General features: G+C 43.9%; 1 long non-coding RNA gene across 1 annotated transcript; it reads right to left on the reverse strand.

The window, feature by feature from the left end:
• Positions 1-591: 591 nt before the first annotated feature.
• On the reverse strand, positions 592-26,327 carry LOC144299862 (uncharacterized). Its single transcript, XR_013366518.1, has 3 exons — positions 25,617-26,327; positions 22,834-23,373; positions 592-785 (listed from the first exon to the last, which is right to left on the reverse strand). It is a non-coding gene; the product is annotated as an uncharacterized LOC144299862 (long non-coding RNA).

The raw sequence follows: 26,327 nt of genomic DNA on the forward strand, positions 1-26,327 counted from the left end.
TACTTTAACTTAGATTGCTAGCCAGCACAGTAGTGCGTTTTTTAAATGTGTTGCAATTAAACAGGAAGCAAGTAGGGTTGTTTTGGGTTTTTTGTATTTTGGTTTTTGTTTTGTTTTGTTTTAGCGAAGAATCGAAGTTTTCTTGTTTTTTGGTTTAGTTTTTTAAGTAAAACTATTTAAGGAAATGATGGGGTTGGGGGGACCACCAAAATTCCCTTCAGTCTAAGCAAAAGTGTCAGATAGAGGTAAAGACACAGAAAAACTTGGAGAATGATTAAACCACAAGTCTCCAGTAGCCAAATTTAAATTAATCTCCTACATAGTCCAGGCAAAAATTATCATAATTCTGCAAATACGTGGAAAGTAGGAAATTAGCTTTATTTCCTATCTGGGGTAAAAAGAAGGATGAGGGATCCCTGGGTGGCGCAGCGGTTTGGCACCTGCCTTTGGCCCAGGGCGCGATCCTGGAGACCCGGGATCGAATCCCACATCAGGCTCCGGGTGCATGGAGCCTGCTTCTCCCTCTGCCTGTGTCTCTGCCTCTCTCTCTCTCTCTCTGTAACTATCATAAATAAATAAATAAAAAAAAAGAAGGATGAGAAGAAAAAGATGGGATCCCTGAGTGGCTCCACGGTTTAGCGCCTGCCTTCTGCCCCAGGGCGTGATCCTGGAGTCCTGGATAGGGTCCGACGTCAGGCTCCCAGCATGGAGCCTGCTGCCCCCCCCCCCCTCTCTCTCTCTCTCTCTCTCTCTCTCTGCATCTCTCATGAATAAATAAAATCTTTCTAAAAAGAGAGAAGAAGAAAAAAAGTCTTTTAAACCAACAGTTGCAAAATCCTTTAAAAATTAACCCAAAGGAAATCGAGGTTAGAAAACCAGATGAGAGGGATGCCTGGGTGGCTCAGTCCATTAAGCCTCTGCCTTCAGCTCAGGTCATGATCTCAGAGCCCTGGAATCGAGCCCTGAGCCCCGTGTGGGGCTCCCTGCTCAGCTGCGGGTCTGCTGCTCCTCTTCTCTCTCTGCCCCTCCCCCCTTTCACATTCTCTCTCACTCTCTCTCTCTCTCTCTCTCTCAAAATCTTAAAAAGAAAAAAGGACCATAATAAGGGCACCTAGGGGGCTGAGTGGGTTAAGCATCTGCCTTCAGCTCAAGTCTCGACCCCAGGGTCCTGCGACTGAACACCATATTAGGCTTTCTGCTCAGCAGAGAGCCTGCTTCTTCCTCACCCTGCCCTGCCATTACCCCTGCTGGTGCCCTCTTAAAAAAATAAAAAAGAAAGAAAAGAAGGACCATAATAGGAATATAATCAACTTTGGTTTAATGGTTTTAACCATATCTGGAACCAAGATCCCAGAATTCAATCTTAGGAACAAACTGCAGACAGGTGGAAGATAGAAGTGGAATAAGAAAACCTGAAGCTGATAACTAAACTGGATTTCATTTAGGCTGAGAAAGTTTTTACCATCATTGAAAATATATTTAGCAATTTACTGACGTATAATTTACAAATTACAGAATTTATCCATTTTGTATACAATTCAATGATTCTCAGTAAATTCAGAGTTATGCAACCATCACCATTAATTTCAGAGCATTTCCATCACCCCAAAAGGATCCTTATACTCAACCCCAACTACCACTAATCTACTTTCAATGAATTTATCTACTGTAGACATTTCACGTAAATGGACTCTAACAATAAGTGGTCTTTGCCGTCTTTCACTTAGCATATGTTAGTGTTTTGGAGGTTAATCTATGTCCTAGCATGTATCAATGTTTCATTACTTATTATCACTGAGTAGTATTCCATTGTATGGACATATCATATTTTGTGTATCTACTCACCAGTTGGTGGACCTTTAGATTGTTTCAAGTTTGGGGCTATTATAAATAATGCTGCTATGAACGTTTTTGTAAACATATGTCTTCATGTGGTTATATGTTTTTGTTTCTCTTGAGCAGATGCTTAGTAATGGAATGTTGGCAGGTCTGGTAAATTTATATTTTTAACTTTTTAAAAATTTTTTTAATTTTTTTTAATTTATTTATGATAGAGAGAGAGAGGCAGAGACACAGGCAGAGGGAGAAGCAGGCTCCATGCACCGGGAGCCCGATGTGGGATTCGATCCCGGGTCTCCAGAATCGCGCCCTGGGCCAAAGGCAGGTGCCAAACCGCTGCGCCACCCAGGGATCCCATATTTTTAACTTTTTAAAGATAGTACAAAACTCTTTTCCAAAGTGATTGCCATTTTACATCCACATCTGGAATGGTTAAGGGTTTATCATTAAAATCTCTTTTTTTTAAGATTTTATTTATTTATTTGACAGAGGGCACACAAGTGCAAAGGAAGGAGGAGCTGCAGAGGGAGAAGCAGGCTAGCAGGTAGCCTGATGCAGGGCTTGATCCCAGGACCCTGAGATCATGACCCAAGCTGAAGGTAGCTGCTCAACCAACTGAGCCACTGAGCCACTGAGGCACCCCTCTGCTTTTATATTAAAATGGAAACCAAGATGTGCAGCCCGGGTGGCTCAGCAGTTTAGCGCCTGCCTACAGCCCAGGGCGTGATCCTGGAGACCGGGGATTGAGTCCCACATCGGGCTCCCTGCATGGAGCCTGCTTCTCCCTCTGCCTGTGTCTCTGCCTCTCTCTCTCTCTCTCTCTCTCTCTCTCTGTCTCTGTCTCTATGAATAAATAAATAAATAAATAAATAAATAAATAAATAAATAAATCTTTAAAAAAAAAATAAAATGGAAACCAAGAGAATCTCTACTGTGGAGTCTATTCTGTACACACACCCCTGTTTTCTTTGGCAAAGGATGATCACCACCCAAAACCAAAAAATGTTTTATTGCAAGCCCTTCATCTCCATTCTAGACATCTAAAGATGTGGCTATTTAATAGCAACTGTGACATCAGAGGGGTCTAGCTTTAAATGCAAATGCCAGGATCGTGAACCTTTCAACAAAATTGTGTATGGGGCAGCTGGGTGGCTCAGTTGGTTAAGCATCCCACTTTTTTTTTTTTCTTTATTCTTGAAAGACACAGGGAGAAAGATAAGAGACATAGATAGAGGAGGAAGCACACTTCTCGCAGGAAGCCCAATGCAAGACTCAATCTTAGGACCCCGGGATCACAACCTGAGCTGAAGGCAGACGCTCAATTACTCAGCCACCCAGGTGTCCCAAGCATCTGACTCTTGGTATCAGCTCAGGTCATGATCTCAGGATCTTGGGGGTCAAGCCTCACATCAGGCTCTGTGCTCAGCAGCCAGGGAGTGGGGGGAGTGCATTTGAGATTCTCTCTCTTCCTCTGCCCCTCCCTGCCCCACTTGCATGCATGTGTTTATTTTAAAATAAATAAATATTTTAAAAAAAAACGATGTGGTAGGCAGCCTATAGGACCACCCTATATGATCCTGTTTTCTTGGCAGTCAGACCCTGTGAAATCCCCACCAAGTGACAATGAGCTGACCTAGTGGCTTCCTTCCAACAAAAAGTTTGAAAAAAATTTGAGTTTCCACTTCCAAGATTAGATTATAAAAGGACTGTGGCTTTTATTTTGGACTGCCTTCTCTCACTCACTTTTTTGAAGAAGCCTCCATGGCAAGGAATTATCCACAAGCACACCAGTAAGGACCTGATGGCTGCCAACGCGGTGTGGTCTGGTCGAGCTTGGAAGTGATTCATCACCCAGTCAAGGCTTGATGTGGCTGCAGTCCTGATCAAAGCACCTTAATAGGCTTTGTTAGAGCCCCTGAGTTAGAGGTGCTCAGCTTAGCCACATCAAAATCCCAGCCCTTTTGTTGTTTTAGTCAATAAATTCTGGGGTAATTTGTCATGCAGCAAAAGACATGATGACCCCCCCCAAAAAAAAACCTGTATTTCCTATGATTTCCACATGTGTTAAGAATTCTTTTTTTTTAATTATTTTATTTTATTATTTTATTTTATTTTATTTTATTTTATTTTATTTTATTTATGATAGGCACACAGTGAGAGAGAGAGAGAGGCAGAGACATAGGCAGAAAGAGAAGCGGGCTTCCTACGGAGAGCCTAGTGCAGGACTCCATCCCAGGACCCCAGGATCATGACCTGAGCCAAAGGCAGAAACAACCAGTGAGCCACCCAGGTGCCCCTTCAGAATTCTTTAAAGAGGCACCTGGCTAGCTCAGTGGGAGTATGTAACTCTTGATCTTGGGGTTGTAAGTTCAGGCCCCCTGTTGAGTATAGAGATGACTTAAAATCTTTAAGATGCACCTGAATAGCTCAGTCAGTTAAGTGTCAGCCTTGGGCTCAGATTGTGATCCTGGGGGTCCTACAATGGGCTCCCTGCTCGCCCGGAGTCTGCTTCTTCTGCCCTTACCCCCACTTGTGCACACATGTGCGCTCACTCTCAAAAAAAATTTTTTTTAAGATAAAATCTTTAAAATTAAAAAAAGAATTATTTAAAGACAAATACTGAAATCAGAATATTATAACCAATAGAATTTAAATTTTTGAATGCTGGGGATCCCTGGGTGGCTCAGCGGTTTGGCGCCTGCCTTTGGCCCAGGGCGAGATCCTGGAGACCTGGGATCAAGTCCATCGGGCTCCCGGCATGGAGCCTGTTTCTCCCTCTTCCTGTGTCTCTGCCTCTCTCTGTGTGTCTTTCATGAATGAATAAATAAATAAAATCTTAAAAATTAATTAATTAATTAATTAATTAATTTTTTGAATGCTTCCTAAGTGATTTTTAGGCAGCCGTTTAAACCAAACCAACAAGTGTCACCGGAGAGTTGTCATCAAAGGTAATGAAGAACATTGTTCTGAAAGAGTTCTGACATTGAGAAATATTACTTAAATTTAAACTTCAAAAAAGAGTTGTGGCCATTTTGACCACTATTTCAGAAATGAAGAAAGTGTCAAGTGAGGAAGCATATAAAGACTTTCAAAGTTGGGAACCTAGTTCTGTGAAATCCATACTTGCTTTCTTCAGTGACCCTTCAGTCACTTCAGAGCCTTCAGTGATCTTCAGTGACCCTTCAGCAAGCCACATGGCCCTTTAATTTTTATCACTTCAATGGTTAATCAAGTCTGAGCATTTGGGGGTGAAAAACGGATGTAGCCATGCAAAGCTGAAATGCAAAGAATGATTTTCTGTTTCTCAGTACAGCAGCATACATCAGATGATCCAGTATTTCCAGCAATTCATTTTTCTCCAATCATTACTTTTCAACGCTCTTCATTTGATCATGTTTAATGTATGATGATACATTATTCACTCAATACTCTTGATTTCACTTTCAAAAGCATGAAAATTAATTCAAATCAAAACTAACATGCACCCCCCAAGTCCATCCTCTTCAAGTTTTTGCATAGATCAATCTTCATTTAAAAAAAAAAAAAAAGAGCAGATGTAATTTCAAAAATAGGACCATGGCTAATTAAACCAGTGTTTTTTTCTAACCATGGTTACTCAGAATTCTTAGAGGCTAATCTATTTGTAGACACTCCAGGAATCCCAAAAGACTAAAGCAATAAAAAAAGATTTCATGTACAGTGTGGAGCCCTTCCAGGAGGGCATTATTTATACACCTTGTGTGCAAAATAACAACTTTCCCATAGGTTTGAAAAAACTTGTGTGTGGGGGGGGTGACAAAATAGTAGGGAACAACAGGAACATTATCTGAAAAGCTTTTAAATGAGTCTTTCCTCCACACAAGCACACTCTGGTTGTTAAGTTGCTCATTTTGTTTTACCTTGTGGAACAGAATAATGATGCGGTGACATTATTCACGAAGCAAAAGCTGGATGTCAGCTGAAATAGACACAGAATTCTTTATTTTTCAGTGGAAATGCCTGTGCTGTGCAGAGCCAGAAATTTAAAGAAACGCAGCCTTTTGTTTTTCCTCATTCTCTCTTTTTTTGTTTTCACTCGCCCCTTATTTTGGGTGAATTTTGCGGGCAGCTTGTTCCAGGGGCCACAGATTTATGGAAACCCAGAGATTTGAAGCATGCACCATGTGGAGAATGCAGGAGGGGATTTAAAATGGTTGTGTGCAGCACTGGTGACAGCTGAAGTGGCCATTAGCATAGGATCTTGTTAAGTTTGCTACAAGATACTGGGAACCCTACAGCGGAACCCCCAGAGGGATCAGACTATAATTAATACTAGCATTGCTGACCTATCATCTTAGAATAAAGACTTGGATTCTTGTCTCAGAGTGGAGTCAGATATGGGCTTACCAATCCTCACTGTCTTGCTTAAGCCCCTATATTATCAAAACTATTTATTTTCCGTAAGGTAGGCCAGGACTAGAGAACAAGAATGAATAACAATTGCAGGCCCTTTTACAGCATTCACTATGGGCCAGCTCTACTCTAACTGCTTTCTACATAATAACTCACTCACTTAATCCTCACAATACCCACTGATTCTCAATGGAAGGGGAGAGTTTTGCGCTGTCCCTCAGAGGACAGTTGGAAATCTCTAGAGATATTGTTAATTGTCACAATTGAAGAGAAAATGCTACTGGCATCTTGTGAATGAGGCCCCCACCCACCACCACCACCAAGAATTATCCAGCTCCAAATGTGAATAGTACCAAGATTGGTTGAGAAAACCTGCATAACCCTATGAAGTAGATAGGATTATTAGTCCCATGTGACAGATGGGGAGACTGAGGCACAAAAAGGTTAAGTCACTTTGCCTAAGGTCACATTCATTAAATGTTAGAGCTAGCAGGTCATGATCTTAGGAACCTGGGGTCAAGCCCTGTATAGGCTCCCCACTGGGTACAGAGTCTGCTTCTCCCTCTGCACTTCCCCTGACTTGTACGTACTCTCTCTCAAATAAATCTTTTTTGAAGAAGATTTTTTTTAATTTATTTGAGAGAGAGAGCACACAGAGGGAGAGGGAGAAGAAGACTCCTCCGTGAGCAGAGAGCCCAACTCAGAGCTCGACCCCAGGATCATGACTTGAGCTGAAGGCAGACACTTAACTGACTGAGCCACCCAGGCACCTTCAAATAAATAAAATCTTTAAAAATAAAATAGGGCCACCTGGGTGGCTCAGTGGTTGAGTGTCTGCCTTTGGCTCAGGTCATGATCCCAGGGTCCTAGGATAGAGTTCCACATCGGGCTCCCCACAAGGAGCCTATTTCTCCCTCTGCCTGTGTCTCTGCCTCTCTCTGTGTCTCTCATGAATAAATAAAATCTTAATAAAATAAAATAAAATAAGTTAGAGATAGGATTTGAACCCAGGCAGTCTGTGTACAATGATTTGGTCTCTAAACCACTTTACCATATAAAAATAGTGAAAGTCTGAGTGGGCTCTGGGAAAAACAAACACCCCTTCTTGTTTTCATCAAATGCAAGGTTCTAGTGACCTGGCACCCCATCGACTACCTGTTGCTTGATTAGAGAGGTGACAAATGTAAAAGTCACCATCTACAGCGGCAGAGCCTGTCAAAACTAAAAGTGCACCTTTCCTTTGGCCCAACAAAGGTGAAGAGATGAATACACAATAATCACTGCAATGTTGTTTGGAACAGAGAATAGAAGCCCCATCCGCAGGGAGAAGTTAAATGCCTTATAGGGTATCCCAAATGCAGTGGAATATGGAATATTCTCAGCTGTTCAGTGAGAAAGAGGTAGATCTTTATTTACACTGATCTGAAAGGATCTTGAAAAACCTCTTATGTTTAGGGGCACCTGGGTGGCTCAGTGGTTGATCATCTGCCTTCGGCTCAGGGCGTGATCCTGGGGTCCTGGGGACTAGTCCCACATCAGACTCCCAGGCTCCCCAGCAGGGAGCCTACTTCTTCCTCAGCCTATGTCTCTGTGTCTCTCATGAATAAATAAATGAAACCTCAAAAAAAAAAAAAAGCGGTGGTTTCAAAAAAAGAGAAAAATGATAACCGTGGAAGATGAAAAATTAATTCACTGAATTGTGAGAACCGCTTCACAATGTCTACGTAGATCAAATCATCATGTTATATACTTTAAATATATACATTTTTCCTTGCCAATTATATTTCAGTAAAGCTGAGGGAAAACTTGTTAAGCCAAAAAGCAGAAAAATGAAAAATAAAATAATAGAACAATAAATAAATAAATGTGTAGATTAAAAAAAATAAAAAAAATAAATGTGTAGATTATTTTGTATGGCATACACCTACTTGGGCTAAACAAAAGGAAAGTATGTGTGACTATATATATGTATTTTTAAACTGTATATATGCATACATCTAGATTAGATGGGGCACAAAAAAAACAATACTAGGAGGCTAGGGAGGAGGAAGAGGTTTTTGCTATATACCTTTTGCACTGTTTGAAAATTTATTTTTGGAAATTTATTTTACCCTGTGCAGATATTACCTTTATTTAAAAAAATAGAATGTTAGGGCATTGGTAAGAGTAACTACTGTTTATACAACACTTCATGGCTCCTAAAGGGCTTTTATTTGTAGGATTTCCTTTGGCGTTCACCCCATTGTAGAAGTGGTGACACGAGTAGTGGCCTGAGCCACCCGAAGTTACTCACCACTGACTCCCTCACATACTTCCCTTCCCTGTTTTCCCAAAGTAAGATCAATTACTGTCCATACTACTTTAATTTTGTTTTATTCCACCACAAACTGTCATTCTCAACCTCTAGGCAGTAAATCCTGATTCCCATAGGAAAAAAGGGCCAGTTTCAGAAACTTTTCACACACACACACACACACACACACACACACACACACACTGCCTCCACTTCCCTTTTTGCCACCTTTGTATTGTTTTGTACTGAAATGCTAGATCAGCCAAATAGGGGAGTCAGGGAAACAGGCAGATCCATTCATCCTTGCCACCTACTAAGTCTATCTGTAGTAGGCACTTAATAAACCTGAGCTCACTTGATTTGATAGATAATAGTTCTCAGTTAAAACATGTTTGCTTATTTGGGCCCGAAATAGCATATACTTCCTATTTAGACCTGCTAATGACTACTAACCACAGGCCAGAATGGTGGGTCCAACATCCAAGGCCACCCCCTAATGACCCAAACATTTCCAGGCAGTGAGAGGGACAGCTGGACAACTAGCCTGCTTTACCCATGTGTTTCCATCACACGTGATTTGGGTGGAGTTCACATTCACTCACTGAATAAAGCTTACTTCTCTTCTGGTTAATAGCTTGTGATATGACCTTACCGGCATTCGGGAAAGTGCCAGTCTAGTTCATCAGAGACACTGAAGCCAGGAAACCGCAAGGGGCCTCCTGGGGAACTACGCTTAGTCACCAGACTTCGGCAGGCTTGAGGAGGTTATTGCTGAAGCCCTGTGAGAGCTGGATTCACACTCCTGTGATCAGCACTCCTGTTCTCTTCCATTGCACATGTGGCTTATGTCTGTCCTCAGCGTCTCAATACTGGACAAGTGTTCATGCATCAAATAAGCAATGGATAAGCTTTTGGTACCCTGAAAATGACTCAGGAATCCTGTTACTGTTTCTTCCTTCTTTCTTTAAAGATTGATTAATTGATTGATGAGAGAGAGAGAGAGAGAGCGCGCATGCACATGTACATGTAAGTGGGGTGAGGCAGAGGGAGAGAAACCCAAGCAGGCTCCCTGCTAAGTAGGGAGTCCAACATAGGACTTGATCCCACAACCCTGAGACCATGACCTGAGCAGAAACCAAGAGCTGGCCACCTAACTGGGCCACCTGAGTTCCCCTGTTATTGCAATTTCTAACAATCACAACACATCATTTTTTTTAAAGCTGTTGTAAGTTTTTTTAAAAACATCCTAAATATTTGTGTATTGGTTAGCATTTGCTGTGTAACAAAATACCCCCCCCAACATAGTGGCTTAAAACAACAAACTTTTTTTTTTAATTTTTATTTATTTATGATAGTCACACTGAGAGAGAGAGAGAGGCAGAGACACAGGCAGAGGGAGAAGCAGGCTCCATGCACCGGGAGCCCGACGTGGGACTCGATCCCGGGTCTCCAGGATTGCGCCCTGGGCCAAAGGCAGGTGCCAAACCGCTGTGCCACCCAGGGATCCCAACAAACTTTAAAAAAAAAAATTCTATAAGTTGGCTGAACAATTCTTTTCTGGGCTGGCTTGATTGGAATTGGATGGTTTAGAATGGCCTCACTGACTCTGGCTGTTGGCTCTAGGTCAGCTGGGGGATGATCAACACAACATGGCCACATATTTCTAATCATCCTGCAGGCTGGCCTGGGCTCATTCACATGGCCATTGTCACATGGGTCCCAAGAACAGCCTGCAGAGTGATTAGAAATATGTGGCCACGTTGTGTTGATCATAACGGGGATGAATGGGTCTGCCCGTTTCCCTGACTCCCCTAATGCACAGGCACTTTTCGTTGTCTCTTCTTACGTCACATTTTGCCATGTCACATTAGTCAAAGCCAAGCCTAGATTTGAGGGGTGGGGAAATAGACTCTATCACTTGATGGAACAAAGTACAAAATTACTTTGAAAAGAAGAGGCATGCAGGGAGGAAAGATTTTGTGGCCCTTTTTTGTAATCTATCACAATCAGGGATGGGATAATTAGAAAATCTATTTAAACTTTTTTTTTCTGTAACAAAACTCCTCTCAGTATTCAGAAGAAAGCTGAGAAGCCTACTTTTAACAATCTGATGACTTTCAAACCTCCAGATTATTGGCCATCTCACTCAGGACTGCTAGAAGCATCCTGATGAAAATAGCACCATATATATTTTCTGCAAAGCGGATTGTATTGGTTAATTTTATGTGTCAGCTTGGCTGGGCCATGGGATGCCCAGCTATATTTGGTGAAACATTATTTCTGGGTGTGTCTATGAAAGGGTTTCCAGAAAAGATTACCTTGAGTTGGTAGCTTGAGTAAAGCAGATTGCCCTCCTCACTGTGTGTGGGTACCATCCAATTCATTGAGGACCTAACTAGAATAAAAGTGCAGAAGAAGGGAGAATTCTCTGACTGACCACTTGAGCTGGGTCATTGGTCTTCTGCCCTCAGACTGGTACCTAACAGCATCAATGCTCCTTGTTCTAAGGCATTCAGACTTGAAATTGGACTATACCGTCCACTTTCCTGGGGCTGCAGCTTGCAGATGGCAATTGTGGGACTTCTGAGCCTCTATAAATACACGAGCCAATTCCTTACAATAAATCTCTCTATATGTGGATATATAGAGAATTTATTGGTTCTGTTTCTCTGGAGGACCCCAAGTAACACACTGATTCTCCAGAAATATAATCATATAACCTTGGGAAACTCATCCTCATTGTCCTTCATTGACCAGGAGGGCCACATTAGATGTTCTCAAGTTGCAAGAAAACTTTTTTTTTTTTAAGATTTTTTTTTTAATTTTTATTTATCTATGATAGTCACACAGGGAGAGAGAGAGAGAGGCAGAGACACAGGCAGAGGGAGAAGCAGGCTCCATGCACCGGGAGCCCGACGTGGGATTCGATCCCGGGTCTCCAGGATCGCGCCCTGGGCCAAAGGCAGGCGCCAAACCGCTGCGCCACCCAGGGATCCCTTTTTTTAAGATTTTTAAGTAATCTCTACATGCAATGTGGGACTCAAACTCACAACCAGGAGATCAAGAGTGGCATGCTCCACTGACTGAGCCAGCCAAGCACCTGCAAGGGAACTTTGAGAGGTTATGTTCCAGGAAAATGAAAGGAGAATGGGCCACATGCTGAATGGCCCAACTCCTGCTTATAGAGATAAGATGACTAGGCATGGGGCTGAAATTTGCAGCTTTCATCTTGATTTTTGGTATGGTCTGTGAGACTATGATATTCAACTTTTCTCCCTCATAGGCCTGGTTAAATGCTTTGATCTTATTTTTATTGGGCAATATTATTATTCCACTTGACAAATACACCATTTATTCCAGCCTGACCTTAGTGGTCTTAGTGGTCTTTCCTGTCCTCCAGGCCTCAAAGGTCATTAAAGGTCAGCAGAATACTCAACAATGTAAGATATAAGAAGGGGAAAGGCATCTAGATAGTAGGTTCTTGAAAATATTAAAAAAAAATGAAGGCCAAGAAAGCAGGAAGAAGAGGGAGAATGAAGGCAAATGAAAGAAAAGAATCTGTTATTTTAGCACTTTTCCTAAGATGTCCAACTTGGACTCTTCTTTTAACAGCTCTGTTGAGATCTAATTCACATTCTCTGTAATTCACCCATTTTGAATATGTACAGTTCAGTGGTTTTTAGTATATTTGCAGTTGTACAACCATCACCACAGTATAATTTTAGAACATTTCATCATCCCCAAAGGAAATCCCATAACCATTGACAATCAATCCCCATTCCCCCTTCCTCAGCCCCTGGCAACCACTAATCTATTTTCTGCCACTTGGGCTCTTTCTTTTTCTTGTGGCAAAATATACATGACATAAAATTTACCATCATAACCATCTTTATGTGTGTAGTTTAGTTGCATCAAGTGCATTCACACTGTTGGGCAGCCAACACCACCATCCATCTCCAGGATTTTTTCATCTTCCAAAATGAAACTTGCTCCCCATTAAATACTAATTCCCCCTTTCCCCTCTACCCCAACCCCTAGTAAGCACCCTTCTACTTTCTCTCTCTATGATTTTGACTACTTGAAGTACCTTATGGAAGTGCAATCACTCAATATTGGTCCTCTTGTTTCTGGCTTCCTTCACTCACCTCAATGCCTTCAGGATTCATCCATGTTGTAGCACATTGCAGAATTTCCTTCCCTTTTAAGGCTGAATAGGTTTCCACTGAATGGATGGATTACATTTAAACATAGGCTATTTCATGCTAAGATTTGGAAGTTGTGTTTTGTAGACTGACCTCTAGTAATTGAGTGATAGACCCATCCCCACTCATCTCTATATCCTTGCAAATGAAAAATAAGAGTAGAATGAGCTTACCCCCTCTGTATTGGCTCAGAGGGAAAGATAGGCAAGAGGCTATGGGGAAGGGTCGTGACGGGTATGTGGGGGCCTGTGCCTCTATGTCTCCTTCAGGACCCTCCCTTTCTGATCTCTTTCACTCCCCACCCTCACCTAAAGAGGCCATGAGTGTCCTGGCATATGGAGACCTTAGTGTTTTGTGCCACCTTCTGCAGACAAACGGAAGTGGCAGAGATGAGAGGCCCAATTACAACAACAAAAATGAGGCTGGATTGGTGCCAACTTGGCCTCTTGGGAAAGCCCCAGGTAGTCAGGAACTGAGGAGGTAGATTCATAACTTCTCAAATTCTAGGCAAAGCCCAGTATTCCTGAGTTGCTACAGCTCTGGGAAAGCCTCTACGTACTGCATGTGGACAGGCCAGTGTGAGGATCACATAAGGATATTCACATATTGTCAATCATTCTTTGGAATGCTGACATCCTAATGCACTTCCACTGGGCATTCCCCACTCCCACCTCAACATGCTTTATATACTTTGAACTAATATTGGAGCAGAATGACCAGAAACATACAGTAATCATAACCTACCTCTTCCATTGCAGTGATAAGAGAGCACCAATTGGCCAAACCACCCTGTACTAGGAATTCACCCAACAAATAATAAGAGTTGATATTTACTGAGGTGATGAAAAAGTGTTAGACATAGTCATGATGTAATTAATGCCAATGACCCCATACACTTAAGAATGGTTAAAATGGGGGCACCTGGGTGGCTCAATCAGTTAGGCACCTGACTGTTGATTTAAGCTCAGGTCATGGTCTCAAGGTAGTGAGATCAAGCCCCAAGGAGAGCTCTGTGCTCAGCAGGGAGTCTGCTTGAGAGTCTCTTTCCCTCTGCCCCTCCCACCACTTTCACATGCACATGCTCTCGCTCTCTCTCTCAAACAAGTCTCTCTTAAAAAAAATGGTTAAGGGATCCCTGGGTGGCGCAGCGGTTTGGCGCCTGCCTTTGGCCCAGGGCGTGATCCTGGAGACCCGGGATCGAATCCCACATCAGGCTCCCAGTGCATGGAGCCTGCTTCTCCCTCTGCCTGTGTCTCTGCCTCTCTCTCTCTCTCTGTGACTATCATAAATAAATAAAAAAAAATTAAAAAAAAAAAGGTTAAAATGATAAATTTCATGTATATTTTACCATAATAAAAAAAGTAGTAATAACAAACCACTGCCAGGTGGCTTTGGAGCTAAGAGAACATGGGAAATATTCTTAGATCATTAGATGAACCCAAAGGAGTTCAAATTAAAAGTTCAGTAGCAGGCTCATCCACAGAAACATTATTTGCACTTGTAGAAGAGTCCACTGTTCTTTTTTTTTTTTTTTAAGATTTATTTATGTATTTATTCATGAGAGACACAGAGAGAGGCAGAGACACAGGCAGAGGGTGAAGCAGGCAGAGAGTGAAGCAGGCTTCCCATCTGGAGCCCAATGTGAGACTCTATCCCGGGAGCATGGGATCATGACCTGGGCCAAAGGCAGACACTCAACCGCTGAGCCACCCAGGTGTTCCAAGGGTTCACTGTTCTAATAGATGGCACATTCTATCTATATCCTACCATCTCCCTCCTACTGAGGGACATCCCCAGTGCTCTGCTCTCTTCTGGCTCATTTTCTTCAGCAAAACCAAATGCTGTAATACCTCTCATCTTCTTAAAATTTTAAATTATTATTATTAGTTTTTTAAGTAAACTTTACACCCAACATGGGGCTTGAACTCACAACCCGGAGATCAAGAGTCACATGCTATAGTGACTGAGTAAGCCAGGGGCCACTAAATATTTCTTTTTAATTTTTGAGTTTATTTAAAAAATTTTTTTTAAAGTAAACTCAATTACCTGTCGTCTTTACAAAAGTAATCCTCTATTGATACTTCCCTGCCTTGGGCTACCTCCTCCTTCCTGCACTGCCCTCCACTGAGCAGAGTTGCCTGCCCTCAGGTCCCCCTCCTGCACTGCCCTTCTCTCCTAAGCCCACCACATCAAAGAAACACTTCCCTCAACAGCTGCCATGGCTGTCCCACTGCAGAATCCCCCCTTTCTAGCCATATCAGCAGACTTCCTCCTGGCTGACCACTCCCTCCTTTTTTTTTTTTTTTTAAGATTTTATTTATTCATGAGAGACAGAGAGAGAGAGAAAGAGAGAGAGAGAGAGAGAGGCAGAGACACAGGCAGAGGGAGAAGCAGGCTCCATGCAGGGAGCCCGATGTGGGACTCGATTCCCGGTCTCCAAGATCACGCCCTGGGCAGCAGGCAGGTGCCAAACCCCTGAACCACCCAGGGATCCCCCCACTCCCTCCTTTTGAAGACAGTTGTGCCACCTGGCTCTCTGCGCTGGAGTCTCTCACAGTACCCCCTCACCTTTCCTAACCTCCCTGGCATGGCCACACCCCTCCTAGCCTCCACACTCCCAGAGAGGCTCATCCAATCTGGGGCCAATGCATCCCAATTCCTGGCAATGCCCCCTCCCCAGCCTCACCCTGGTGAACTGCTGGTTGCAGCCCTGACCTCTCCCATCAAGGGTTCTAGTGGGCTTCTTAGAGTAGTAGCTCAGCCCACTCTTCCCAACATGCCCACCTCAGAAACGTCTACCTCCAGTCTTGCCATGTTCAGGTAAAGCAGCAACAGCACTGCAGAGCTGTCCTGGGCTAGTTTTTCCTCACTGCCGACCAGCAGTACTCCATTTTCAGGTGTGCCTGTTTCTCCCATAGGGACTTCCACTCTTATCCCAGCTGCATTCTCTCTCCCATGCCTGCCTGGGGCTCCTCGCGTGTCTCTGTGCTTCCACTCTTACCCCACTGAGTCTATTTTCCAAACAACACCCAGTTTAAAAAAAACACAGGTCATAGCCTGTGGTTCTTCTGCTAAAAAATACTCCTATGGCTCTTACATCTTAATATGCGCCACAGGCTTACCAGGTCCTAAACATCTGGACCTTCACTACCTCTTCAGTTTTCCACTCCTTCCACTCTTGTGCTTGTTTATTCCAGCCCCCCCACACTGGCCTCCTTGATAGCCTTCCAACATGCCAAGCACAACCCCACCTCAGGGCCTTTGCACTTGCTGCTCCCTCTGCCTGGAATGTCCTTCCTCCAGGTATATACATGGCTCAGTCCTTTACCTTATTTGGATCTTTGGGTTCATTTTGGATCCTTCTAAGTGGAGAGGGCTTCCCTGAGCACCCCATTGTGTACAACAGCAACCTATCCCATCACTCTGTACCCAATAATCTGCTTTTTCTTCATACCACTTATCACTACTAGATATATATTTGGTGGTTTCTTTGTCATCTGTTTCCTTCCATTAGAAATAAGCCCAAATAGGATGCCTGGGTGGCTCAGCGGTTGAGCATCTGCCTTTGGCTCAGGGCGTGATTCCATGCTCCTGGGATAGATTCCCATGTCGGGCTTCCTGCATGGAACCTGCTTCTCCCTCTGCCTATGTCTCTACCTCTCTCTCTGTGTCTCTCATGAGTGAATAAATAAAATCTTAAAAAAAAAATCCTTGGGTGGCTCAGCAGTTCAGTGCCTGCCTTTGGCCCAGAGCATGATCCTGGAGTCCCGGGATGGAGTCCCACGTTGGGCTCCCGGCATGGAGCCTCCTTCTCCCTCTGCCTGTGTTTCTGCCTCTCTCTCTCTCTATGTCTATCATGAATAAATAAATAAAATCTTTAGAAAAAAATTAAAAAAATAGACTCCATGCCCAACACAGAGCCCAGTGTGGGGCTTGAACCCACAACCTTGACATCAAGACCTGAGAAGAGACCATGAATTGGTTGCTTAACCACCTGAGCCACCCAGGCACCCCACTTATTTTAGATGAATTAATAATTATGAAAATTAACAGATTTTAAATGAAGCTATGTGTGTGGAGGGTGGGCTTTTATTTTTTTAAGATTTTATTTATTTATTCATGAGAGACACACAGAGAAAGAGACAGAGAGAGGCAGAGACACAGGAAGAGGGAGTAGCAAGCTCCATGTAGGGAGCCGGACATGGGACTCGATCCTGGGTCTCCAGGATTAGGTCCTAGACTGAAGGCAGCACTAAACTGCTGAGCCACCGGGGCTGCCCATGGGTGGGCTTTTAAAAAGATTTTATTTATATATAAGAGAGAGAGCACATATGCACTATAGGGGAAGGGGCAGAGGGGGAAGAAAAAGGAGAGAGAATCTCCAACAGACTCCATGCTGATCACAGAGCCTTATCCCTGGCTTGATCTCAAGAGTCTGAGATCATGACCCCAGCCAAAACCAAGAGCTGAAACCAAGAGTGCTCAACATACTGAGCCACCAGGCACCCCTATGTGTTGTGTGTGTGTGTTTAAGATTTTATTTATTTATTTAAGATAGCGAGCAAGAGAGTGAACACGAGCAGGGGGGTGTGGTTGCAGAGGGAGAGGGAGAAACAGACACCCCACTGAGCTGAGATCCTGATATAGGACTCAATCTCAGGACTCTGGGATCACAATCTGAGCCAAAGGCAGACACTTAACCCACTGAGCCATCCAGGCGCCCCTGTGTTATGTTTTTTAAATGCACTCCTGGGAGGTCTTGGCTGGCTCAGTCAGAAGACCATGTGACTGTTGATCTCTGGGTCATGAGTTCAACCCCCATATTGGGCATAGAGCTTACTGGAAAAAAAAAAAAAAAAAAGTAAAATGAACTCCTGGAGAACCAGGGAAATGAATGACAAAATAAAAGAGATATACAGTGGGCCTTTTTTTTAAATAATAAATTTATTTTTTATTGGTGTTCAATTTACCAACATACAGAATACCATCCAGTGCTCATCCCGTCAAGTGCCCACCTCAGTGCCCGTCACCCATTCACCCCCACCCCCCGCCCTCCTCCCCTTCCATCACCCCTAGTTCGTTTCCCAGAGTTAGGAGTCTTTATGTTTGGTCTCCCTTTCTGATATTTCCCACACATTTCTTCTCCCTTCCCTTATATTCCCTTTCACTATTATTTATAGTCTATAGTGGGCCCTTGAACGACGCAGGGCTGGAACATCAACCCCTGCACAGTTAAAAATCCCCATATAACTTTCGACTCCTCAAAACCTTTACTAATAGCCTATTGACAGCTGGAAGCCTTATTGGTAACATAAGGAGTTCATTAATACATATTTTGTAGGCTATATGTATTATATACTGTATTCTTACAATAAAGTAAGCTAGAGAAAAAAAATGTTATTAAGAGAATCATAGGGGCACCAGGGTGGCTCAGTTGGTTAGGCATCTGCCTTTGGCTCAGGTCATGATCTCAGGGGTCCCAGGAGGGAGCCCCGGCATTGGGCTCCCTAGTCAGTGGAGAACCTGCTTCTCCCTCTCCCTCTGCCATTCCCCCTGCTTGTGCTCTCTGGCTCTCTCTCTCTGCTAAATAAATAAATAAAATCTTTAAAAAAGAAAAAACAGGAAATTATAAGCAAGAGAAAATACATTGACTCTACTGTACTTTGTGAAAAAAATCCACAAATAAGCAGACCTGCACAGTTCAAACCCATGTTGTTCAAGGTTCAATTGTATTCATACACCTGTATCTATTTACCTATATAAATACAGACAGCACAGCAAGTTCAACATAAATGAGCCCAGAAATGTCCATATTTATAGATCAATATCCATAGAAATCCATATTTTTATAGACAGGCAGATAAATATACATATTAGATATATCTAATTTCTAATGGCCCATTTCCATTAAATTCTTCTGATCATGATTAAATTAACACAAATACATGTCATAGATTGGTTTCTGGCTGCTTTTCTTTTTTTTCCTGCTTTGTTCAGTTGTAACAAGGAGATAACAATTCTTTCCACATTTCTGATAGTTATTTAGGAAACTGGCTCACTGTTGTCAGCATAGGCTTTCACTATTCTTCCTTTGTTATTTTTCTTTTTTAAAGATTTTATTTATTTATTTATTTATTTATTTATTTATTTATTTATTTATTTATTTAAGAGAGAGAGTGAGAGCGCACAAGCAGGGGGGAGGGGCGGAGGGAGAGAAAGAAGCAGACTCTGCACTGAGCAGGGAGCCCCATGCAGGGCTTGATCCCAGAACCCTGGGATCATGACCTGAGCCAAAGGCAGACACGTAACTGACTGAGCCACCCAGGTGCCCCCTGATTGGTTTTGAAGCACATTTTAGTGAATTTAACTGCCTAAGAGCATTTAGGAGGATAGTTCCACCCTCAAATTGTTCAAAAACCAGCTCTTACTGGGAAGGATGAAGGATGGAAGCCTACATTCTTTTTACCTTGCTTAAGAAAAATCAAACACAAGATTTTGACCCTGTTGGTCGAGATAAATGATTAGGTAATTAATGGGCACCTCTAAAATCTACTTTGCCATTTCATACCTATTACGTTGGCAAAATAATGGAAAATAACAAGTGTTGGCTAGGATATGAAGAGATTGAAACTGACTCCTCACACACTGCTGGTGGGAACATAAAATGATGCCAACAATTTCATCCCCAGGTGTACACCCTCCCTCAAAAAATGGAAAACAGGCACTCAAAATAATATACGTACATGCATGTTCGTAACAGCACACTATTCGCAGTAACCAAAAGGTGGAAATGATCCAGATGTCTATAATTGGGTGAATGCATAAACAAAACGTGTATTTGTGCAGTGGAATATTATTCAGTCATAAAAAGAATGAGGTTCTGAAACATACCATCATGAATGAACCTCAAAAACATGATGCTAAATGAAAGAAGACAGACACAGAAGGCCACATATTCTATGATTTCATTTGTATGAAATGCCCAGAACAAGCAAATCCATAGAGAGAGAGCAGATTGGCGGTTGCCAGGGGTTGGGGGAGGGTCATTGGGGAGTGACTGCTAATAGGTCCAGGGTTTGGGGGCAGGGATGTGTGTGAACATTGTGGAACTCGACAGAGGTCGTTACACAGCCTTGTGAATATACCAAATGCCACTGAAGGTTCGCTTTAAAACGGTTAATTTTATGTTATGTGAATTTCACTCAATTAAAAAAACTGTTTGGGCTTCATGTTAGATCCTTTAATTAGCACAACCTTGACTTTCATTATGAAATAGCATTTTTGCAAAGACCCAGTGATAAAAAGGATTATTGTGTCTCTGTAGAGAACACAAATTACAAAATTTCTAGGGCAGAGGGGACCAAACAGGGTTCCAAGTCAGAAAGGAAACACCGTTCATTTTATTCTCCCTCTGCCTCTTGTAAATATATACTACTAAAGAATCTGGGGCTTAATTAAGTATTAAATTTAGCTCCTCTTCCTTTGAAACCTCTCCCCTGCCTTCCCCGCTAACCCAGGGTACTGCCTATGGCACACTCACTGCCGGTTCCACACTGGTACCCATTCTTTCCTTTCTCCCAGAACACTAATTTTGTTCAGGCAGTTCCCTTCCCCTAAGCGGCCTTGAGCCCCAAGGAAACTGAACCCAGCCCCAGAAGTGACTAATCTTAGGATAATCCGTTCCCCCAGTGTGACTGGTTCAGGTAGAATCATGTGACCGGAATCTCTTGAATGACATATCAGGGGGGAAGTTTGGTGGTATAGCGGTTTAAAAAATTATGCCCCACAAATCCTCCCATATGCCTCCCTTTAAGGAAGTTGAAGCTAGGGCTGCCTGGCTGGCTCAGTAGGTAGAGCATGCCACTCTTGATCTCCGGGTTGTGAGTTCAAGCCCCATGTGGGGAGCAGTTTAGTTAAAATTTAAAAACAAAAACAAAAAAAGAAGTGAAGCTTAACCCTAGTCCCCTTGTGACTGGGCTGGACTTAGTGACTAGCTTCAAACATAATGAATATGGTGGAAATGATGGTATGTCACTTCCAAGATTAGGTTATTAAAAAGCCTTTGGGGGATCCCTGGGTGGCGCAGCGGTTTAGCGCCTGCCTTTGGCCCAGGGCGCGATCCTGGAGACCCGGGATCGAGTCCCACGTCGGGCTCCCGGTGCATGGAGCCTGCTTCTCTCTCTCTCTGTGACTATCATAAATAAATTTTAAAAAAATAAAAAATAAAAAGCCTTTGGCTGGGGCACCTGGGTGGCTCAGTCAGTTGAGTGTCTGCCTTCAACTCGCTGGGATCAAGCCCTGCATTGGGCTCCCTGCTCAGCAGCAAGTCTGCTTTTCCTCTTCTTTTCCCTCTGTGATCGCTCTCATTTTCTCTCTCAAATAAATAAATAAAATATATTTTTAAAAGATTTTATTTATTTATTCATGAGAGACACACAGAGAGAGACAGAGACATAAGCCGAGGGAGAAGCTCCCTGCAGGGAGCTTGATGTGGGGGACTCGATCCCAGAACCCCAGGATCACAACCTGAACCAAAGGCAGACACTCAACCACTGACCCACCCAGGTGCCCATAAATAAAATCTTGAAACAAAACAAAACAACCTTCGGCTTTCATCTTGGGTTGGCACTCTTGCTTTCCCTTCCTCAGCTCACTCTAGCAGAAGGCAGCTGCCATGTCACAAGGACACTCAGGTAATTTATGGAGATGCCCACGTAGCAAGAATCAAAGTCTCCTACCACAGCCAGAGAGGAACTGAGGCCAGCTAGTGTGAGCTTGTGAGTGAGTTTGAGAACAGGTGTCCAATAAAAATCATACCCACTCAGGAATTCTGGCTGGCTCAGTTGGAAGAGCATGTAACTCTTGATCTCAGCATCTTGAGTTCAAGTCCCATGTTGGGTGTGGAGTCTACTTAAAAAAAAAAAAATCATACTCACTTCTCCCCATGAATCTCCATTTCAAGTGGCACAAAAGCCTTGCACAAATTGGCTGAAGAATGTATTAGACTTGGGGAGTCCCTCTCCATCTTTCGGCAATGTTATCCTCCATTGACTACATTCCCAGGCAAGTCCTCCTTACATGGTAGCAAAGATGGCCCCCTCTAGCTACAAGCTTCCATTCTGACCAGTTTGGCAATCCCAGAAGACAGGATTACCGCAAAATTCCTAGGGCCAGTGCTCATTGGGCTGAAATGTGTCACATATCCTTTTATTAATCTATTAGGGTGGCCAAGGGATTCGGACATGCTGACTGACCAGGCCAAATTTCCTGGAATTGATAGACAAGGTCCTCATGATCTGATCCTAGTCTCTTTCCATCGCCCACCCTACCTGTATTACCTTCCTATGGTTTCTCTAACAAATTGCCACAACTTTGGTGCATTAAAACCACACGAATTTATTGTCTTACCGTTACAGAGGTCAGGGATCCACACTGAGTCTTATGGGGCCGACTTCAGGGTGTTAGCCTACCTTGTTCCTCCTGGAGGCTCTAGGGGAGAATCTGTTCCTTGTCTTTTCCTCTTCTGCATATCACTCACATTCCTTGGCCTTTGGCCCTACATGGCCTTGTCTCCCTCTGCTTTTGCTGCCACACCACCTCCTACTGCTGTGGTCTCCCACATCCCTCTGATACGGACCTCTGTGCCTACATTTAGTCTCACCTGGATCATTCAGGATAACCTTCCCATTTTAAGATCATTAACTCAATCGCATCTGCTGAGTCCCTTTTGCCATATAAGGTAATATGCCCAGGCTCAGGGGATGAGGATGTGGCCATCTTTGAGGGCCCACAACTGTACACAAAGGTATGACATCCCTGCTTTAGCCAGCTGAGGCACTCCTGAAGCTCTCCTAAGATCTAGCAGGCACTTCCTCCCCTCAGTGGCTTTGCTCCTGCTGTTTCCTCTGCTGAAGGACTGGCCCACCCCTTCCACCTGCCAATCTCCTAACTTGAATTTCAAGGCTTAGCTCAAATGGCACTTCTCTTTCGTAGCTTTCCTTAATCCCCACAACCGGGGAGAATGAAGTGCACCCTTTCTCATGTTCCCAGAGCATAGTAATTTATGACAGTGAACCCCAGTATCAATTTACATATCTGGTCACTTACTCAATTGTGAAGTCTGTAGGACTAGGGACTTTTGCCTTGTCATCTTTATTGCCCCAGGTCCTAACACATAGCTTGTGGCGTGCTGCAACAGGTGCAAAAAAATATTTAATGAGTCCGAAAGCAGTTAGTGAAATCCATTAAGATTTTTTTAAGTCCCGGTTTGTAGTGGGATGGCTTTATGATAGATGTCAGCTGTTCCATCCACCAGGACCTGCATTCCTGACGCCCCTTTTTTTCCATAATAGCTCCCTTCCTTTCTCTGATGACCTTTCTCTTCCGCACAAGGTCATCAGGGTCACATTGCCCTAAGGCCACAGTGCTGTGGCAATTGGCCTCTGTATGATCCATCAGAGTCAGAGTGGTTGTCCCAGATGGGAGCATGTGGCCCAGACTGGGCTAAAGAAAATGAAGTCATGGGATTCTACGTGGAGGCAGGAGAGAGAAGGTGCAGGTGAGCCGGTGCTGGTGAGCCAGTGTGAATAGCACCTGGAGCCATGGGGGCGGTCCCACCTTCCTCATCAGCCTCCACCTGGAGGAAGCCTGCATTTGGATGGAAAAGTGAGGTCAATCTGGAGGGAAACAGCTCTGGGTGGTTAGTGAGCTGGCCAGGTGTGAGACCACAGTTCCTAAGGCCAGCTCCACCTCTGGACTTCCCTTAACTAGAGTTAATTCCCTTTTTTTGCTTCTATAGGTTGGGCCTGGATTTCCTACTTGTGCCTGAATGATCTTGACTAAGGCCTTCACTTTGTAAGAACTCATGGTCTAGTCTAATGCTCTGCTCACTGTAGGCACCCAGTAATATGACTGTGGTGGGGATAAGTAGCTTCCGAAAGTCTGGGATGCAGGAAAGAGGAGGTAAAGTAGTAAATTCAGGGATCCCTGGGTGGCGCAGCGGTTTGGCGCCTGCCTTTGGCCCAGGGCGTGATCCTGGAGACCCGGGATCGAATCGAATCCCACATCAGGCTCCCGGTGCATGGAGCCTGCTTCTCCCTCTGCCTGTGTCTCTGCCTCTCTCTCTCTCTCTGTGACTAATATAAATAAATGAAAATTAAAAAAAAAAAAAAAAGTAGTAAATTCATTTCCTTGACAAACACTTTGTGATGATCTGGGCATGGGAGGGGGAAAGACCCTGAAATGGCACTTTGGGACACAGTATATAAGTCGAGACTCTTTCAATTCCAAAAAATCAAAAAAATCTGGATTTATTTCTTTTAAAGATCTTATTTATTTATTCATGAGAGACAAAGAGAGGCAGAGACACAGGCAGAGGGAGAAGCAGGTTCCTGCGGGGAGGTCGATGAGAGACTGGATCCCTGGACCCCGGATCACGACCTGAGCCCAAGGCTGATGCTCAACCACTGAGCCACCCAAGTGCCCCAAAATAACCTGGATCTATCTATCTATCTATCTATCTATCTATCTATCTATCTATCTATCTATCTAAAGATTTTATCCATTTATTCATGAGAGAGAGAGAGGCAGGGACACAGGCAGAGGGAGAAGCAGGCTCCATGCAAGGATCCCGACTTGATCCCAAGGTCTCCAGGATTATGCCCTGGGCTGAAGGCAGGTGCCAATCCGCTGAGCCACCCAGGGATCCCCAAATACCCTGGATTTAAAAAAAAAAGTAGGAGACCAGGAAGATGGAATTTCTTGGCTTATGTAACTGCAAAGTCTGGGAGTTAGAGCTCCTTTCTGGCATAGCTAGATCCAGTCCCTCTTCATTTCTCCCCTCTCCTTTTTTGCTGTATTGATTTTATTCTCAAGTGATCTCTTTCCACATGGCAGAAAAGAGGGTCAGCAGCCTCAAATTTATTTATTACCCCCAAAGAAGTGTATAGAGGGAAGTAAGGTTAGAGCTAGAGACTATTAGGAATGCTTCAGTCTGTAAATAATAGAATACCCTACAATGGGACCAAAGTGATAACGGTTTATTTATTGCATGAATTAGCTCTCTGGAGGTAAGCAATCCTAGTGTCAGTTCAGTGATTCAACTACATCGTCAAGAACCAGGTTCTTGGGATCCCTGGGTGGCGCAGCGGTTTGGCACCTGCCTTTAGCCCAGGGCGCGATCCTGGAGACCCGGGATCGAATCCCACATCGGGCTCCTGGTGCATGGAGCCTGCTTCTCCCTCTGCCTGTGTCTTTGCCTCTCTCTCTCTCTCTCTGTGACTATCATAAATAAATAAAAATTTAAAAAATAATAATTAAAGAAAAAAAAGAACCAGGTTCTTTCTCTCTGCTCTGCCATCCTCGGCATGTCGGCAACATTGTCCCTCTGGGTCACAGAATGGCTGCTGTGACACCAAGCATCACAGCCTCACATGGAGGCATTCTGAGAAGGAAGGAAAGAAGGAAGGAGACAGGAATAGAAAGAACTTTCTCATTTTCACCGCCCTCCCGCGCAGCGGGGGTAAAATCTTTTCCAGAAACCCCCAGCAGACTTCCCTCTCTATCTCATTGGCCATAATCTCATCATATGACCATCTTACCAATCCTGATTGGCTACAACCAATCATGATTTCACCTATTTGTTAGAGAGTAGCACAGTTGTCTGGATATTCACCCTCTTTGAGTTTGTAGGGGTGGTGAAGTCCATCCTCAGTCTTGGGAAATGAACCATGGAAGGCGAGGGCAAATCCCTTGGAAGCCTTCTGTACTGGGTCTTCGGTGAGGTTACTGAACCACTCAGTTAACCCATTCAGGACCGGACCTACCTCCATTCTCCCTGCATGAGATAAGCCCCTCACCGTGTGAGTCGTGGTCCGTGGGGATTCTCTTACTTGTATCTGAAGGCATCTCACGGATACATTCCTCTGGCAGAATTGCTCAAGGCAGTTTTCTCCCTATTTGCTTTAACGCTCCAGAGACAGAGGCCACAGGGTAGGCGAGCCCGCTCTGTCCTTCCAGGGTCGATCTCGATTGCCACCTTGTCCCCACAGCCATTTCCGGTCTGCTGAGTCACAATCACCCCGCCCTCTCCCGAACCCCTCAGACATTGTGTGCATTCTTCCTTTTGCCCTTCCTCATTCACTGGGCAAGCAAGTACGTTCTAGGGGAGGGGCGAGGCGCTGGCATTGTACAGGTGACGTTGCCCTTCGCGGGCCTTCAGTCATGCAAAGTGTGCTTGGTTTTACTCTGCTGGCTTTGTCCAGTCCTTCATTCCTTCATTCATTTGAACGGTCCAGCTTTGAAGGGCTCCTCTGGGCCAGGCCTTGTGCAGATGAAGAAAAATGGTCCCCACCTTCGAATTGCATAGCCAGGGGGCAGTGACAGAGATAAGTACAGTGGCCACCAGAGAGCAGACCACTATTTGCACCCACTCAGCTGAGCTAAGCTCCAGTTCCTTGAATCCTCCCACAGGATTCAAGGGGCTGATGTTGCTACTATCTCCATTTTGGAGATGAAATCGCTGCTCAGAGATGTCACATAGGCTTCCCTAGATCACTCCGCAAGGCAGCAGTGGAGCTGGGGTTTGAACGCAGGGCCGCGGC

This window comes from Canis aureus, chromosome 27, assembly GCF_053574225.1.
Source record: "Canis aureus isolate CA01 chromosome 27, VMU_Caureus_v.1.0, whole genome shotgun sequence".
Taxonomy (NCBI): Eukaryota; Metazoa; Chordata; class Mammalia; order Carnivora; family Canidae; genus Canis; species Canis aureus.